At 47.3% G+C, this 19,224-nt stretch overlaps 1 protein-coding gene across 5 annotated transcripts in view; it reads left to right on the plus strand.

Annotated features, from left to right (window-relative positions):
• VAV2 (vav guanine nucleotide exchange factor 2) overlaps positions 1–19,224 on the plus strand; it is a 122,021-nt gene that overhangs the window by 12,145 nt on the left and 90,652 nt on the right. The gene's annotated exons all lie outside the window — the stretch shown is intronic.

The following is a 19,224-nucleotide window of genomic DNA, read 5'->3' on the forward strand; positions in this document are numbered from 1 at the left end:
ATTATAAATAATATAATAGTATAAAAATAATATAATAATATAAAATTACATAATGTAATATAACATAATATAGAATACAGAATATAATTTATATCATATAATATATAACATATAATAAAAATAATATAAAATATAATATATAACATATAACATAATAAAATTAATATAAAATATAATATATATAAAATAAATAATTTTAATACAAAATATAATTTTATATATAAATTATATATTTATATATAAATATATATTTATAGATAGAATATATAAATATATATAATATAATATAATTTCTATATATATAATTCTAATATAAAATTTATATATAAAATATGAACTATATAATAGAATAGAATATAGAATATAACTTATAATATATCTTATATAGCATTATATTATATATTATAACATATATAATTAAAATTATAAGATTTGGGGGTGTTTTTGTGCAGTAGTTTGGGATCCCCTCGTTGCTGTGGATGCTGAGCTGGAGAAGGGAGAGCAAAGCCTGGCTGGGGGCAGTGGCAGAAGGACAGAAGGACAGGGCTGAGCTGTTCCTCCTCCTCAGCCCAGCTTAGGTTAATAGTTTTTGTAACCTCCAGGTTTTGGAGTGGCTGCAACATCTGTTCCAAGTGATAATAATGCAGTGCTGAGGGGGAATTAGCATACAGCTGCCAGGGCTGGGGGAGAGCCTCTATAGAAAAATAAATGAATTTATTGATGGAAGATGAAGCCTCATTGAGTTTTCATAGTTCTGGTAATTTTGCCAGCGTGGGCAAAATCTGTTCCTGTGCAGTGGGCAGGGCTGGGGCTGGGCTGTGGGACTCTGATGTGATTTGAGGCTCCAGTCTCCTTTGTTTTGTCATTTCACCCCAAGCCAAGAGTACTTTTCGCTGGCTTTGGGTTCCTTTGGAAGGCTCCATCTGCCAGATGAGCCCTGGCTTGGGCTGGCTGTGTGTGTGGGGAATATTTAATGTATCTGGGAATAACTCTGTGTCTCAGTGACCTGGTCCAGTGGGTGCCATCCCTGCTCCTTGTGCTCATCAAAGTCTCTTTTTCTTGCACTTTGGCCCTTGCTGTGCTCACCAGGTTTGTGTTGGCACTTCCCAAATGTGTTCCCTGTGCTGGTCCCTCTCCATCCTTCATCAGCCTCAAGGATCCAGCACTGAGGTTAAAGATTTCTGTGGCTCTTCCTCCCCTGGTGTTTCCCTGGCATCCTGTGATGTGACACTTTAATTTTTCCTTGAGGAAAGGCAGACAAACATTGCTTTTGTTGCTTTGGGGAAATGCAGGAGAAGGTGATTGAAGTGTTCTCTAAAGCCTCTTGGACTTGAAAGCGAATTTAAAACGCTCAGGTTTTAAAATTTATAAACCCAGAGTGATGATTGGTGAGATTCTGGATTCTGGAGGGATTCCCCTCCTTGTAGAATAATACAAAAATTAAACTGAAGCCAACCCACGTTCAGCTTTGGGCTCCAGCAGCAAGAGCTGAGTGAACAGAATTACCTGGTTTATGTGGGGACAAAAATGATCTTAAACACCTGATTTAACTGGAAGGGAGTGAAAGGAGTGGGAGTAAAACCTTCAATAAATCCAGAGGGGCAGAGAGGAATTGCCAAAGATGTGGCTGTGTGTGTGCAGGGATGCTGAACCCCCTGAGCTGGGGCAGAGGGAAGGAATAAACCCCTGTAGCCACCAGCTTCTCCAGAGTCCCTTCACAGGAAAATCTCCTTTTCTCTGCTCAAATCTTGTTTGGTTTGGTTTTTTATTTTGTTTGGTTGGTTTTTTATTTTGTTTTGGTTTAGTTTGGGGTTTTTTTTGGGGGGTGGGATTTTCTTTTTTTGTGCTTGTTTTTTAGTTTTTTTTTTTTGTTGTAGTTGTTGGTTTTTTTCCCTCTGATTTAGAGAGGGGTTTTTTGTTGGTGGTTTTTTTTTGTGGTTATTTTGTTGTTGTTGTTGTTGTTGTTTTCCCTCTGATTTAGAGGGATTTTTTAGGTTTTTTTTGGTTTGTTTGTTTTGTGTTTGTTTGGGTTTTTTTTGTTGTTGTTGCTTTTTTTCCCCCTCTGATTTAGAGTTTTTTGTTTGTTTGTTTGTTTGTTTGGGCTTTTTTTGGTTTTTATTTTATTTGTTTTGGGTTTTTTTTGTTTTTTTTTTTTTTGGGTTTGTTGGGGTTTTTTTTTGTTTGTTTTTGGTTTTCCTTTTTTTTCCCTCCTCTGATTTAGAGCTTTTGTTTTTGAGAGACAGCTCTTCTCACAGCAGTGCGAGGCTGTGAGGATGCTGTGTGACACAGCCAGGCTGTCAGGAGTGTTGTGGCTCTATAGAAACCCGTTATTCAGCCGAGCAGGGCTGTCATTACCTGCCTCTGCTGCTCCCAAAAAGAGACATTTAACTTGTCTGTGCTCCAGGTGCTTTAATAACTGCTTGGGTTTGTCTCTGGCACGTCGGCAGCCAGGCTTGGAGTGCTGAGGGATCAATCCTTCTCCTCCCTCCACCCACTGAGGGTTTTACTCAAAAATTGGACAAAAATCCTCCTGGCACTGGCTGCACATCCCACCCAGGGCTGGCTCAGGTCTTTGGGGTTTGACATTTCCAGTGTGTGTGGATCTGAAATGGATTTTCAGCCTCCCACCCTGCTCTCCTCGTGTTGTGCTCCCTGGAATCCCAGGATATCCAATAATCCCAGGGCTGACGGGCTCAAGCCCATCCCTGGGTGTTTTGGCATTGTTCTTCCTGAAAAAATTCTGCAGAACTTTGCTGGAAAAAAAAACAAAACTGAAACAACTGTTGGATTTTCACAGTTCTGTGGGTTTAAGGCGGCTGGGAAAAGCTGTGGGCTGCTCCCACACCCTGCTTCTTGAGGGATCTCCTCAGCACTGGATGTGAGTGCCAGGAAAGCCACTTACCTGTTAATCTTTGCATTACTTTGGGTTATTTGCATTGCTTTTTGGATTATTTTTGTGTTACTCATGGATTCCCAGGTCCAAGCTCCACTTGGTACCAGGCCCTTTGCAAACAGATGCTGGGCAGAGGTTATCCAGATAACCTGGGAATGCAGAGCCCCTGGATCTCATTGTGCCTGAGCAGAACCACTGGCCAGGCTGATTTGTTGTCCCGTTGCCCTGCTGGGGCTTGGGGAGAGGGAGCTGGGCTGGATTTTGTAATCCAGAACTTGTTTTTGTCAGGAAGGGCTCAGCTGCTGGGTTATTGCGGGGTTATAGCTGGTTATATTATGTTGGTGTGTGGCTGTGTGAAGGGAAGGGGACAGAAGTGTGAATTCTTCCTCCCCTCATCCTCCTCCTCCTCCTGGGCTGGTGCTGAGTCCCAGATTTAGGACATGGATCCTTTTGCAGGAAGTTTGGAGAGCTGTGGGACAGTCTGTGCCCTCCGCAGCATTCCCTGGGTGCTGTCCCTTCTCCAGGCTGCCCAGGGGCACCCCCAAACCTCCCAGCCTGGAGAGGGGCTGCAAGAGAGCTGAGCTGCATTTCCCAGAGGGTTTAGGAGCAGTTTTTGGGGTCACACTGACCTGCTGTGAGACCTTGGAGCTCCTGGTGGTGGGATGAAGGTGTCCAAGGCACAGGCAGAAGTTTGGAGGTGCTGTGTGACCATCGCTGCTGACCCAGGGCACCTCTGCTGTTTTCCGGGGGATTTGGGCTCATTGTGCGAGTGGTGCTGCTGTCAGGTTGTGGGATGTGCCTGGAGGTGGGGAAGGAGGATTCCATCCTGGTGGTTGTGCAACCCTGGAGTTCCTCCCTGAGCATTCAGAGCTGGGCTTGACACTGGGCTGCCCTGGAGAAAGAACTGTGGGGAATGCTGAACCTTTCCCAGCTGGATTTATCTGGGCTTGAAATGACTTTGTTTGCACACTTCCCCCATCAAAGCCACCTCCAAAAAAACCCCAAATAGCTGCATCCACATTGTGCCCAGCTGAAAACCCACTGGCACCTTGTAGCTGATTTCCCTGAGTTTTTGGAGCAAATCACAGTGTCTCCCTTGATCTCTTGAAATTTGTTTTATAAGATTTGGGGTTTTTTTTGTTGAGTAGCTTGGGATCCCCTTGTTGCTGGGCACAGAGCAGCTGGGAGCTCGTTCCATGTGCTGGAGGAGGGACAAAAGTTCAAGAGTTGAGTGTCTGAGTGAGCCCAGCAGCTCCATACCAGGGGAGAGCTGACATGGCAGGAAACCAAAACTGCAGTTGTGTTTCAGATGGTTGCATCACTTTTACAGGATGTTCCTTGCATTATTCAGTGCAGTGTGAGGAAAGTTTCCTGGGGTGGAAGGAGGCATTTGGGAGTGGAGGAGGATTAAAAATTCCATGAAATCCCTTTGGTCCTTCCTGCCAAGCTGGGGAATGATGGATGAGAAGAGTGAGCACATCCTGGGTGTGCAGGGCTGGGCTCACAGAGGGCTCAGCTGTCTCTGGGCTCCCAGAACTCAGAGATTTGGGATCTGGGAATACCCAGGGGCTGCCAGCACCCTTTGGAGCTCCACCTGTGCTGTTCCAAAGCCAAAGGTGGAACAGCTTTGTTCCCTGGAGGCTCCAGTGCCCATCCCAGGGATGTGAGCAGTGCTTGGCTCCTCATCCTCTCCCCTCCCTGGAGCCCTTGCCAGAGCTCCAGCAGGCAGATGTTGGTCCCTGCCCCAGCCCTGGCCTGGGAATGCTGTTCCTGGTGGAGTGTGCTCCAGGAAAAGCCTCCATCTGCTCCCTGAGTGTGAGCAGAAGTGACAGGTCACGATGACTTTACATGACATGTTATTTTTGCTCCCCTCCCCGAGGCACTCAGCAGCTGGAGAGCTTTCCCCCCACGGAGCTGGAGGCAGCCCTGCTTTGAATAAGAGCTTTTTGCATTGGAAGCTACACCTTAGGAGAGATGTTTTATTTCCCTGGCTGTTTATAGCCCTGTAAAATACTGTGGAGCCTTCATTTTCCCCTCTTTGCATGGTCTCCATTGCATTATGCAGAGGAACAATTTATTCCTAACAGCTCAGCCTAATGTGTGCCACAGCCATTTCCACAGGAGCCAGACCTGCCTTAATGTTTGCTGGATGGCTTTTTAAATGCATTGTGCTGGCTCCTAAACCAGGCTTTTTAATAGCTCCTGCTCAGAGCTGAGTGTACAGAAGTCTGACAAAAACCTTGGTGCTTGTTCTCACACCTTGATTCTGGGCTTAAAAAATCCCTCCCTGAGTTCCACTCTGTGTGTGTGTGTGTGTTGGTGGAGGCAGTTGCTAAGAGAAGGGATAATTTAAAGCAGAAGGAAGTCATACATGCAGCTGTACTAAAAATTAACTTCGGTTGGGTGGTACTTAGGAAATTAAAGCAGGGATGCTGCCAGAAACAAAAAAAAAAAAAAAAAAGAAAAAAAAGGGGAAATGAAGAGTGTGCCTTTGACTGGGTGTTGATAGTGTCTGAACTGTGTCAGTAAAGTCACTTTAATTTGTGGGTCAGTGAGCTTTTTTAGGGCTGCTGCCTGTTTAGACTTATTGATCCTCTCCCATAAACTCCAAATGTTGTCCTTTCCTGTCCAGACAGTTGTCAGCCCAGTCCAGCAGAGTGGGTGGCTTTGGAAGGAGATGCAGTGAAGCTGCTGAGAAGGAATCAGATGCTGCTGCCAGTTCCCCTCTTCACCCCTCTGGCTGAAGCACAGCATTAATGGTCCAGCCCAACATGTCCCTGGGGCCTTATCTGCATCCTCAAATTGTACCAAATTAATTAGCCTGGCACAGCAAAAAGCAACCCAACCTTCCCTAACGCTCTGCAAATGCAATTACCCTGCTCCCAGAGTTTATTTGAGATATTCCAATTAACAGCCAGCTTTGCTTGTGCACTGTCTGGTGGAGCTGCTCCTGTCTGGCTGGGAAATTCCTCATGAAATCCATGGAATCCCAGGCTGGTTTGGGATGGAAGGGACCTGGGTGCTCATGCAGTGCCCCAGGGCAGGGACACCTTGCACTGGAGCAGGTTGTTCCAGAGGAAATGATGTCCTGGGGAATGGCTGGGTTTGACAGGACCCAATTCCATGCAGGAATTCTCAGACAGCCAACCTGGATTTTCCCATTGTCTCACAGGGAGATCTTCCAGTGGAGTTTTGCTGCTTAACAGGCTAAATCAGTGCAGAATTACACAAGTATTTGTGATGAATCCCCAACATGCAACTTCCCATGAAATAATTTACTGAAGCCTAGTTTGAAAAAATATAGCCCCCCTCACAAAACACAAAATAACGTTCTTCCTTATTTTTAGCAGGGAAAAAAAAGATTAAAAAAATATATTTCTCTACTTGTGTGAGTTTAACCCCTGTTAGCCTGGCTCAGAAAGGAGAACTTGCTTTACAGAAATATTAATCCAGGTCTGGAAACTGTTCAGTCAAAGCATTTTGGGAGGATTTTGGGAGGATCTCCAACCCCCTCTAGCCCCAGGTGCCAGCTTTGGGTGCACCCCTGATGTGTTACTGTAATAAATGAGTGTGTGGAGCTGCCAGGAATGGGATGTGGGTGTTAAATTAGAGGGTCCTGTTATCTTGTTATCCTCCCCAAGCATTAATTTATAGAAATATCCAGAGCCTTGTTTCCCGTAATCGCTGGGATCTGTTCTCACTGGTGGTTTTTATGAGCTGGGGACCTGACCTTTTTAAGCAGCTTTACAAATTAAGTAGCCAGCAGATTAATTTTCTGTAGCCTGTTTTCATCATGGGGAGCAGGAACTGTTCTGCATTGCTGGGGCAGTAAATTTTACCTCTGGAGCTTGGCAAGGGAGGGAAAAAAAAATCTTCCAGATAAGGTAAAATAGTCACATCCTCAAGGAGAGATTGAAATAAATTGGGCAGAGATGAAGCTGCCCTTGTTTTAATTCAGGAGAGGTCAGGGACAGAGTTGTGTCCAAACCCAGGGAGGTTTGGAGTCTGTGGCCAAAATTTAAGCACTGCTCACTGCAGAAATCTTTAATTCATGGTGGTAAAAAATCTCTTGATGCTTTTAGGAAACTTCCCAGAACCAGACTCAGCTCTGGCTGGAGTCTCTCATTCAGTTCCACCCTTGTAAAAAAATAACTCGAGATGAGAAGTGATTTCCTTTTTGTTGCCTGTTTTGTCCCTGTGGTGTGAGTTGGGATAACTGAGCAGTGCTGGGCACTGCTGGGGCTGGTTTAGGACAGCCCTGCCCCTGCTGGGGCTCTGAGCATCCTTCCAAATTAGGGTTTCTTTCCAAATAGGTGCCAGGATGGAGGAATGACAGCTCTTGTGCTTTTCACCGGGTTTTCACTGATGTCACAGTGATTGCAATGATGCTTGATACTCTCTAGTAAGGAATTAAACCTCTCCCTTTCCTCCACGAGGGCTGAAAATGCTTAATTGAAATCTTACAGATAAAATACAGCCTCTAATCTTAAAATCTTAAAAAAAAAAAAAAAACAAACAACTAACCAACATCATAGTAATGCCAGTGGCCTCTTCATCCTCTCCTTGATCAAAGTTCATTCTGATTTTTATCTGGTGCCTGCATTAGAGATGATGGTTAACCTTCAGATTTCCTGTCTCGGCCTCCCAAGCTCTGTGATACTCACAGTTACTCTTCAGTTAATTAATTTCCTTGCAGTGCTACGAGGAGAGGAACTGATACCCTGAATGCAAATTGCCCAGGGCAGCACGAGTGCTTTAGGTGGAAAGAAAAATGGGTGTTTGTGCTTGTGGGTGGGTTTTCCTTTCCTGGACACAGGGATGGGTTTGGGGTTGATGTATTTGGGCAAATGGGATTTTGGGATGTGCTCTGAAGCTTTCTGGAGCTGGTAGAGACTCATGGGGGGTTTCTCCTGCTGCCAGGGGAGTTCTGAGTACCCAGCTGTGCTTTAGCATTTCAAACTCTGCTATTTTCCTGTTCCTGGGGGGAAGGTGCAGTGCAGGGAGTTCATCCCAGCCTTGCTTTAAATGTGAGCATGACCAAAATCCCCTCCTGTTCCCAGCACTGCCTCTTCCTATACTGAAATGCCACCAAACCATTCATCATTTAAAGCTGAGGAGAGCAAGAAGCCCTGAGTGACCCCCAGGGCTGTCTGTCCATCCTCTGTCCCAGGTGCTGGCACAGCCACCCCAGGCTGCTCTGCCCAGCTCTGCCAGCCCCTGCCTCAGCTCCTGCTGCTGCCCAGAGCTGGAAATTCAGAAACTCAGTGCTCAGCTCTCCCCATCACCCAGGAGGCCCAGAGGAGCTCCCTCCCCAGCAGGGTCTGTGCTCCAGGAGAGCTGCTCATGTTGGAGGAGCAGTGCACAGGTTGGTTGGCCCAGGGGCACCCCACGACCCCCATTCCTGCTGCTTTTGGAGGTTAATGGCACAGGGTGCAGCCACAATTACACACAGCAAGATGCAAACCTCCTCTGCAGAACCGCCCTGCCCTTCTGCAGCATTCCCTCCCTCCCCTGCTCATCCCAGGCTGGGCAGCACCAAATCACAGTCACAGAATGGTTTGGGATGTTCAGGGTTATCCATTTCCACCCCTTTTCCTTTTTGGGGTGAGGAAGGTGCAGAGCTGCTGGGCCAGCCTCAGCTCTGCCCTGAGGAGCTGCTGGCAGCACAGAGCCCTGCTGTGCAGCCACGAGCATCCAGGGACCTGTTCAAAAGCACATTTTGGGGCTCAGTCTTGTGAAAATGCAGCTTGATTTCGTGTGCAGGTCTGCAGCAGTTCTCCAGAATGTGAGGAGTGCTGTGGTTTTAATTCCTTCTCTAGGCAGGAGCTGGGGGGGTGTCTTTCAGCATCATTACCTGGTGCCATTAAGTGAAATGTTCTGAGAATTTGTTGTCTGCTTCTAAAAATGCCATCCCGGCCCCTGGGGTGACATTTTGAGGGCTGTTTCTCTCAAACCCACTGGCCTGGTTTTCAGCAGGGCTCTGGGGGTGCCTGGCAGCCCAGGAGGTGTCACCCAGCCCTGGTGTCACCAAGGGTGGGCTATTTCCATCTCCACTGCTGATCTGGGAGCTGAGCTCTCCCCTCCAGGTCTTGTCCGGTGCACAAAGCTCTGCAAATCTCAGCACTGTGGTATCTGCTGAGGTCCCCAGGATGGAGGAGGAACTGATGAATCTGGCTCTATGTTCTTAGAGGGCTAATTTATTATGATATGATCCTATATTAATTATATTTATTATATGATATTTATGTGTTACTGATATATGATATTATATTGTATTAATTACATTAACTATATTATATTATATTATATTATATTATATTATATTATATTATATTATATTATATTATATTATATTATATTATATTATATCAATTATTCTATACTTATTATATTATATTATATTATATTATATTATATTATATTATATTATATTATATTATATTATATTATATTATATTATATTATATTATATTAGATTATATTATATTATATTATATTATATTAGATTATATTATATTATATTATATTATTAATGACACAACAGTAATTATATATGATATGATATTATGCTATCCTAAAACTATACTAAAGAACAGACAAAGGATACAGACAGAAAGTTACAAAGGATGATAATCAGAACTCGTGCCTCCTTCCAGAGTCCTGACACCGCTGATGGTGATTGGTCATTAAGTTAAAACAATTCACACGGAACCAATCAAACCTTGAATGATCCAACCACCTGTTGGATAAACAATCTCCCACCACATTCCAGAGCAGCAAAACACAGCAGAAGCAAAGGAAATAAATATTGTGAGGCTTCCCAGGAGGAGAAATCCTGGCAAAGGGATTTTTCAGAAAGTATGACAGTGACAGACCACAACAGACATTTGCAGCTTTTCCAGGCTTTTATTTCTTCCATCACCCATTTCAAAGGTAAAAGCTGTGAGTTATGAATGTTTTCCTTGGCTCAGAGTTTGCTTTGCAGCGGTGATTTCCCTGTGGGTGATGCTCTGCTTGGGCTCTGTGGGATGAATGTGGCAGGAGTTTGTTTGTTCTGCCTCCTGGCAGGTACCCTGGCACTCCTTGCACTGAGGAAAACACCACATTTGGCTGGAATTTTGGAGGCTTTGTGGGAGTGAAGTGAGGCTAATTGGAAAGGAGTCACCCCACAGCGTGACTGTGTGCAGAAAAATTGAATTTTCCCCACCACGGATGAATAATGCCATGGCAGCCATACAAGCTCTTCCCAGAAGAGTCTTCTGGACGTTGGAAGATTGCATGCTGTTGGTCTGGTGGCAGAATTTGTAAAATCAGATTTCTTGAGGTGCTTTAAGAAAGCAGAGTCTGCAGCGAGGCCCCTGAAATGATTTTGTTCCTCTGGCTAATGTCAGCTCAGGGGTGTTTGGGGATCATAAAATCACAGATTTTATGGAGAGGACCGTAAAGCTCATTGGAGCCATGGGCTGGGACCTTCCAGATATCAATGAATATTTAAAATCTACTCATATGGGACTCCTCTATAACTGATGGATAAAGATTTTTAATTCAGCTTGCATGTTTGATTATTATTTATTTGTCGGTTTTGACAGTTTTGCATGAATGACACTGCAGACACCCTCCAATCCCACTCTGTGGCTCACAGAAGTTTCAGAGCTTGGCTCTTCACCATTTTTTCAGGGCAGCTTGGTTTTAAAGAGACAAAAATGAGTTGTGGGAATGCCTTGCATGAGCCCAGGCTTGCAGGCTGCACCCAGTGCTTGACGTGACAAGGCTCCATTTGCTGCCTTGGCTGCTCTTGACTCATCTGAGAGCTGCACCAGAGCTTTTCTCATCCCTGGCCTGTGCAGAGTCCATCAGGGTCCCATTCCCTGGGCCAGCCTGAGGAGCAGGAGGGCAATGCCTGCCTGGAAAGCTCCCTGGAAGAGCAGCCCTGCAGTGTCACTCCAGCTGGGCTTACGCAATTCCTGCCTTTCCTCAAGTGCTCTGTTGTAATTTGATTGTCATGGTTCAGGCCAAGTCCTCTCTCAGAGCTTTGGGTTGGCCCAGATGTTTGGAGTTTTCTCTGCAGGAGCCTTCCCACGCATGGAGTTATCTCATTTCTCCATCAGCTCCCAGCAGGGTTTGTTTTTCACATGTCCCATCTCTTATCTGTGGTCGTGTTTTCGGGGTGAAGTGTGATCCTGGGTGAGGCAAACACAAGGTTGGGAATCACAGCAATACTATGAGCTAAGAAATCTCTTTTTTTATTCTGTTTTTTTTTTTTCCCCCCCCTTTTTTTTTTAAATTAGTTCCCCTGATAGAGCTGTGTTCCCTCCAGCAGGGAGGGGTTTGAGCAGCGTGGAAGGGAACTCTTCATTCAGGATGCCACATGTGGGCAGGTTGAGCAATGCCTCTGAGCCCTGCTGCTCCCAGGCTTTCTGCAGCCCCAGATTTCATTGCTTTCTGCAAAAGCCCAGCCTGGATTTGTCAGTGTGCAGTGGAGACACCCAGATCTGGCATGCAGCGCTCTGAAATTCCTGGATTCTGGGAGAAAGCCCCAAAAGAACCACCTTGGATGGATGTGCTGGCACAAATGATGAACCCTGGACGTTTCTGGGTTTCTCCTCTGGGTGATCCTTGGTGGCCTGTCCACACTCAGGGGTGCAAAGCCTCTCTCCCTGCCTTGCCATCCATCCCCCAGGAGCTGCTGGGCATCAGGGCCGTCAGAGTGGGGCTGTGCCCACCTGCTTTTGCCAGAAGCTCTTTGTTATTCCTGGGATTGGCTCTTCAGGTCTCTCAGCGAAATCCTAAAATATCCACTTTGCTCACCTGCTTTTGCCAGAAATTCTTTGTTAATCCTGGGATTGGCTCTTCAGGTCTCTCAGAGAAATCCTAAAAGATCACTTCTAGAGTACAATCAGCGGCACAGGGATTTGATTGGGGTTTTCCAGAGCCCCATTGGGAAGGGTTTGGGTGACACAAACCTCATTTCTGTGCCTGGGGGGGTTGCACCAGTGCTGGACGTGTTGGACCCGCTGGATTTGGGGTGGTTGGGGCAATTTCAGCCCTTGTGAGCACCGTGGGTGAAACCCTGCCAGGCATTGCAATTAAAGCCCTAAAACCTCAATTATTCTGCCTTTCCCAGCCCCTGCAGGCCCAGGGGGGCTCCACAAAGGAGGGAAGTACTGTCAGCAGTGGCAGCTCCAGCGTTTTCTGTTCGGGAAGTTGCATCTTCCTTCCTCTCATTAGAGCCCCTGAGTGCCGTGGGGTGACCGTGGATGGACAGACGGACGGAGCCCGGCGTTCTCCAGGGAATGTGGGATCTGCCGCCTCCTGGCACGGGCTCTCAGAGCCTCCCCTGTCACCAGCGAGGGGTTTTGGGGCTTTGGGGAGGCCATCAGTGCTGCTGGGATTTCACCTCTGAGCACACAAACATCTGGGCTTGCCTGGGACATCCCAATGTCACCAGAGCCTTGTCCCCTCCTCCAGCTCTGAGTTATTATCCCGAGTTACCCATCTCAGCTGCCTGATGGATGGGGGGGTTTTAGTCACACTTACAGCGTTCTTTTTGCTTTTCCTTTTTTTTTTCCATGTGTAATGGGGGAAATGAGCCTGGCAATCTTCATGGGGAGTTCAGGAGTCAGGAGAACTTCCTTGGGTAAAATAGGATGAGCTCTTGGAGGCCTGGGCTTGGCAGGGTGACAGCTGCCCCCTCTGAGTGTCCTCTGCCTCTGGGTATTTAACAGGTTGCTCCATATTCTCTGTTTGTTATTTTTTTACTTTTATTTTCCAGGTTTTAATTATTTTTCACAATTCCATGTATACCCTGGTTTCCATTTAATGGGTTTTATATTGTTAACTGAGACACCTCTTCCCTTTGAGAGCCCATGGTGGGGAATTCCTGAGGGGTGACTGGGGAGGGATCTTTGTCCCTTTGAGTGAAGGTTTGAGGATGAACAGGACCAGAGCAGGGCTTGGCAGCCTCTACTGCCCTGCTGCTGGACCTTGCTGTGCTTCTCCTGGGCAAGGTGGAAGCTCCTGGCGAGTTTGTGCAGGAATTTTTCATCCCCCCTGAGCTCTGGCTGATTTTCCTCCCTTTTCTTGCTTTCCCCCAGTTCCTCCCAGTGCCCTGCTACGGGTGGTTGCTAAAATCCATGGTTGCTTTCCCTCAGGTGCTTTCCTAGGGATGAATGGTGCTTGTGAGGGGATGTGAGAAGGAGAAGCTGTGGAGAGGTCAGCCCTCATCAGTGTTTCAGGCTCATTAATCAGCCTCCCTAAGTGGAATTTGCCCAGCCCTGGAGCACTCAGCAATGGGAATGGCTTTGAAAGGCAAAGGGGGGGGGAATAATAGTGCTAAACTGTTTGAGAAATAATTTCATTCTCCACTTCTCAATAGATAAATCTGCTGTCCAACAACCTGAAATTTAATCTGTCCATCTGAAGTAATTGATGAGCTCTGACTTGAATCCAAATGCGTTGGGGAATTCTCTGCAGAGAGGTTTTGTGCTGCCTCTGCACCAGAGACAATGGGGCGAAGCTGGGGAGGAACAAAGCCAGCAGGAACAAAGCCATGGGAGATTTAGTGGGGGGAATCCAAGCTCCACTGGTGCTTTTGACTCATTGCTGGTCCCAAAACTGTCCTGCGGAGGCCTTGGTGTGGAGGGGAGCGGGACGGGGCAGAGCCGTTTGGGGAGGGCAGATGCAGGTCGTGATTTTCACTTTTAGAGAATGGTTTGGGTTTGAAGAGACCTTAAAGACCAGCCAGTCCCAACCCCTGCCCTGTGATGGCTGCAGCCCTGCAGTTCCCACTGGATACCCTTGGACTTTCTGTCCATTCCTGATGTTGGAGGAAGCCAAGGGAGATTTGATGAGCAGCACAGGACAAGTCACTGTGGCTCCGAGGTGCATCCTTTGGCTCCCTGCGGAGGTTTGGGCCGTGGCACACCTGTTTTCCCCTGGTCAATGATGTGTTTTCTCAGGGAGCCAGCCTCCCTTGCCCATTTGCAGAGCCTGTGATCAGCAGATGCTCCCAGCTCCCTGTTGAGGACTCACTTCTTGCCCGGCAGTGAGACAAGAGGAAATCTGACATCAGGGCCAGGAAGTGCTAAAGAAAGTCCCTTGCATCACCCCTCAGAGGGGTTATCTCCCCCAGCAGAGCTCCAGCATTCCCTGCATGCTGCAGGACACATTTCAAGCCCAGGGCTTTGGCCATGCTGGGCACATTGCCCAGACACCCCTTGTGCCATTGTGTGCTCCCTCCACAGCCCCAAACCCTCTCCTAAAGGCCCTTCCCAAAGTGCTGTGAGCTGCTGGGTGTTCCTGCCCTTCCAGGCAAAACCATCCTCCTCGTTTCTTTCCTTTCCTTGTGTTTTATGGCATTTTTAGGAGTCTCTCAGAGATTCCCAAGCTCTGCGTGTGAGGAGCAGGGGCTGCTTTGATGCTCCTCCAGACCCCACCTGGGATTTCTCCTTGGTTGTTGAGTGATTGCTGCTGCATTCTCCAGCTTCTTGGCTGTCTCTGCCATCCCCAGGCTGAGAAAGTGACAGAGTCCCCATCCCTGGTGGGATTTAATGGGGTATGGATGTGCCATTTAGGGACACGGCATTTAGGACAAGGCACCCCTTAGTGGAGGGCTTGGCAGTGATGGTTGGACTCGATCTTCGAGGTCTTTTCTAACAAAAATGGTTGTGTTTCTCCATTAACAAAGCAGTTTTGGTGGGTGCCTGTGTGGCCTTCAAGCCTTTAGGGCTGGGATGTGTTTCCAGCCCACCCCGAGTAGTTTTCTCTTCTCTGGTGAATTTGCATTGGAAATGGTTCCTGTCTTTGTCAGTGCAGGTGCCGCGGCTGCCCAGTCATTTGGGGACTGCAGGGAGGGGCCTGAAGTGTGGGCTGTGAGGAAGAGTCACCCACACCCTCCCCAAGAGTCCTCTCCCACCCCCAGGGCCGGAGTTTCCAATTGCAGAAACATTGACCTGCCCTGGGGTGGCTGGGCATGTCCCTGCTGAGATCCCAGTGCAAAGTGGAGTTGCTCAAATACCAAGTTACCCCTTTTTTGACCTCCCCTGAAGGCACCTCCATTGCATTTCGGAGTTTGAGTGGCACGAAAACTTGGCAGCACAATCCTTGTATGCCCTGTGATCGTCTGAGGAGTCTCTAAACTCATTGAATCCACTACAAGAGAGAAAAATCATGAAAACCTTCTTTTAAACAGAGCATCCCAGAAGCTGCTGAGGAGCTCCCATGTGTCCCAGGCATTGGTGCTGTTGGCCACCCTGTGTGCAGGAGGGGTCCCAGTGGGAGTTCAGAGCAGTTTATTCACATTATGACTCTGCAGAGTGGTTAAAAATAAGCAGAGCTCTTCTGAAACTGGGTGAGTGCAGGTGTGGGGCCCTTTGCTGCCTCTCTCTAGTGCTGGTTCTTACAACCCTGCAAGGCCTGGGGCAGAGCTGACCACACTTTTCTCATCCATTATCAGCCTTCAAGGTGTTTTGTTTCACCAGATGAGTTTCTTGCTCTGTTTTTCACAATCCCATCCCTGTTGCAGTCCCTCTTCCCTCTCTGATGGGCTTTGCAGTGCCCAGGATGTTCTCCCCAGCCAAGGATTTGTTCTGGGGCTGTCCCAGAGCCTGGAAATGTTGGTGGCCATGGAAATGTTGGTGGCCATGGAATTCTGTGTGCTCTCAGCTCTGTGCCCAGGAGCCGTGGCTGGTGGTTCCAAGGTTGTTTTGGATGCACAGGAGGGTGGTAGGATTGGGAATTTGTGATGTTGGTGCTCCCTTGTTCTCAGGACCCTGCTCAGCTCCAGCCTCACTCAAAGCAGATAAATGACACCACTGATTTTGGGCCTGACAGGTGCTGAATGAGCCCCATGGAAAACATTGATTTCTTTTCTCTCCTGTGAAATGTTTGCTTGTCCAAAGGTGTGATTGACTGGTGAATAAAATGGCCTCAGCACAGCCCATGTTAAATGGGAGCTAATTTTAACCTGTGGCTGTTGAGTAACAGTCCTGAGCCAAGGATTCATCATCTTCCATCAGCAGCGACCTCGAAACGCCAAGAAAATCAAAAGCACAAGATGCCACTTTGCAGATTGGCCACAGGAGAAGGGCCAGGAGGGAATTCTGCCACCAACACCCATGCTGGGTGTCCCCACCTGGACTTCTGGTGCTCCAAGAGTGAGGGTGAAACCCACCTGCAGCTGTCATCCCCAGTGCTGGCTGTTCCTGTGGTGGCCTTGCTCTGCTGCCAGCTCCTTAATTAATTGGTTAATTGTGTTTGTTGTGGTTTACACCAGGCCTTTTCCAGCAGCTCTTTGAATAGATGAAGGGCTTTTTCCTCCATGTTTGTCCAGGGCCTGGCTGGTGGTGTGGTGGCTCTTTGCTGATGTCACCTGGAGCTGCCACTCTGACAGGTGCCTCCTCCTCTTTTTTTTTTTTATTTACCAGCTGTGGTGAGGGGGTTTCCATGTCTAAATTGGGTGAGGAACATCATTTTTGGCCTTTGTTTCCTACACTGGCACAGATTTCCCAGAGCAGCTGTGGCTTCCCCATCCCTGGCAGTGCCCAAGGCCAGGCTTGGAGCGAACTGGGATGGTGGAAGGTCCCTGTCCATGGCAGGGGGGTGGAAATGGATAATCCCGAACATCCCAAACCATTCTGTGACTGTGATTTGGTGCTGCCCAGCCTGGGACGAGCAGGGGAGGGAGGGAATGCTGCAGAAGGGCAGGGCGGTTCTGCAGAGGAGGTTTGCATCTTGCTGTGTGTAATTGTGGCTGCACCCTGTGCCATTAACTTTCCAAATTGGAGGCTTAAAAGGATTTAAAATAAGCACAGGCTGGAACTTTGGGATCAATGGGACTGCAGTGCAGCTAGCACACGCAGCCTGGGGTGCAAATTCTTGCAGAGATAAAGTTGTGAAATAACCAGTGTCAGCAAGAGAGCCTGTAAAGCAATTCCAAAAAAAAAAAAAAAAAAAAAAACAACCAAAACCCTCCCAGTCTAGACACTTATATTTACTGCAGTGTTTATGTGAGATAGAGGAATGCCCCAGAAAACCAGATTTGTTTTCAATTCCTGCCTCTGGCACGTGCTTGTCTGATGAGAAGGCTCTGATGTGACGGGACTGTCCTGTGCCCCCCGTGCTGGGGGAGCTCTGCTGGGGGGGCAGAGGGGTAAAAGGTTATTTCTTGCTTTGTGTAGGTGAAGCAGCCTGCTGTTAATGAGGTGGTTTTGCTAATCCAGCCTGGAAACCCTCGTGTCTAATCCCCAAAGCAGCGCTAACGAGCTGCACCACAGCCACGTCTGTGGAGATACCATGGCCCCAAAGACTGTGCTTTGATTCTTTTAATTAAAAGAAAATTAAGCTATTTTCTTTTGCTTTGAACCCTGGGTGAAGTTTGCAAGCGGTGTGTGTTTGATGGCAGCTCGGGGATTGTGCCATGTGACAAAAGCAGGAGGAATCCACCCAAAGGCAGCTTGGCTCCTCTGCCTGTTGATCACATGGGGGTGATTCACCCCCTTGATGGATTGATTTCCTCAGGATTCTAACGTGTTTGTTAGGCATCTGTGAGGAATTTGCTGGAAAAGTGAAGAGTTGCCTGAAGATACAGCCATAAATTGAAGGTATTTTGCAGTGAGGATGTAAAAAGAAGGGAAGCTAATTGGCTGGCTCAGCAGATGAAGGATGTAGGTGATGCAGCTGGAAAAATGAAGCAGATTTTTATTTTTCTCTTCTTAAGCCCCTGTGTTGCCAGGAGCAGGACCATTTGGAGTCCTCAGGTTTCGGAAACCCTGATTAATTTTTGATAATCAACCTTTTATTGCTGTAAAGATGGGATTTTTTTAAAGAGAAACTTGATGTTGCTCTGCCAGTCAACCTTGCTGGATAACCAAAGCTTTGGAAGGGATATTGTAGATCATCCAGACTGGGTAGGGACACCTTCCTCTATCCCAGGTTGTTCCAAGCCCTGTCCAGCCTTCCAGGGACACTTGCAGAGATGGAGCAGCTACAACTTTTCTGTGCAGGGCCTCCCCACCCTCACAGGGAAGAATTCTTTCCCAATATCCATTTAATCCTGCCCTTTGCCAGTTTAAAGCTATACCCCTTGTCCTGTTGCTGTAACACGTGTCCCTTCTGTGGGGAGCCAAATGGGATCGTGCTGGAAATGGTTAAATGTTCCACCCTGGGCTTCTGTGCAACATCAGCTGTAATTTACATTTGCCTTCGACCTTGAAAGGGAAACGTCCTGCCTTGGGTTCTTGAGTTCTGCAGCATTACCTTGGCAGAAAGTTGTTTTTCAGAGGGGCCTTGTGTTCCTGGAGTGCAGCTGAGAACACAGGAGCCCTCGCAGGGCACCAGAGTCTGACATCCTCAGAAACAACTGGGGATAATCCAAATAAACTGCCTGGCCTTGCAGGGCCAGCTTCTCGCTCCCTGCTTGTAGGAGCAATAAGGGGTAGGATGGTTGGGACAGACAGAGATGAGAGATCTCTGAAGCCAGGGCTTGGAAATTGGGGTTTATTGCTAAGGGCCTGGCTGGGTGCAGGGCCCTGCTGGGAGCTGCCAAACACAGCTCAGAGCAGGCCCAAAAAAGAGAGAGAGAGGTAAAGAGAGTGGTAAAGAGAGAGAAGGCAAGAGCCTGGTAAAAAGGATGAGAGAGAGCGAAGAATTAAAGGTACCTGCAGCCCTTTACACATTTCAATGTCACCAGCGAGGCTAGAAGAGCACGTTTGACTCCTGTCAATAGTAGTCCCAAAAAGCTAAAAAAAACTGTTCAAAAACCAGAAGAGGGAAAGAGAGAGCAAGGTTCCCGTTACAATACAATAAATCTTCTTCTGTGCTGAATATTCTAATTCTCACTAACCAATCTAGTACAAGATACAAATCCTATAGCATTTCCATACAGCCTATAAGAATCATTACATTACCAAACTGTGTTACATTTTAAACCCTAAAAACTCCTCTTTGGGCTCCATCTGCTAAGGCTAAAAACGACTCTTTGGAAACCCTAAAAACTCCTCTTTGGGCCCCTTCTGCCAAGCTGTAGGGTCTGCTCTGACCCTTAGACCTGCCTGCAAGCAAAGGGTGTTGTTCCATCAAAAGGGGATCACCTTCAACTGGCCACACCATTGTTTTCCAGTTTTTCATTAACTAAGGTATCTCAAAGTTTGCTTTCATTTCAATCTTGCTTATAGTTTCCATATTCTCAAAATCTTTTGCCAGGCAATCATATTTATAAGGCTTTCCTGTTTCATCTTCCCCAACACCCGCTTGCTTGTCTTGCATTTAACTCAGGAAATCTCAGTTGTAATTTGTGCCTGTCTCACTCACTTTCCCCCCTCCTTTTTTCCTTT

This window comes from Camarhynchus parvulus, chromosome 17, assembly GCF_901933205.1.
Source record: "Camarhynchus parvulus chromosome 17, STF_HiC, whole genome shotgun sequence".
NCBI classification, from domain to species: Eukaryota; Metazoa; Chordata; class Aves; order Passeriformes; family Thraupidae; genus Camarhynchus; species Camarhynchus parvulus.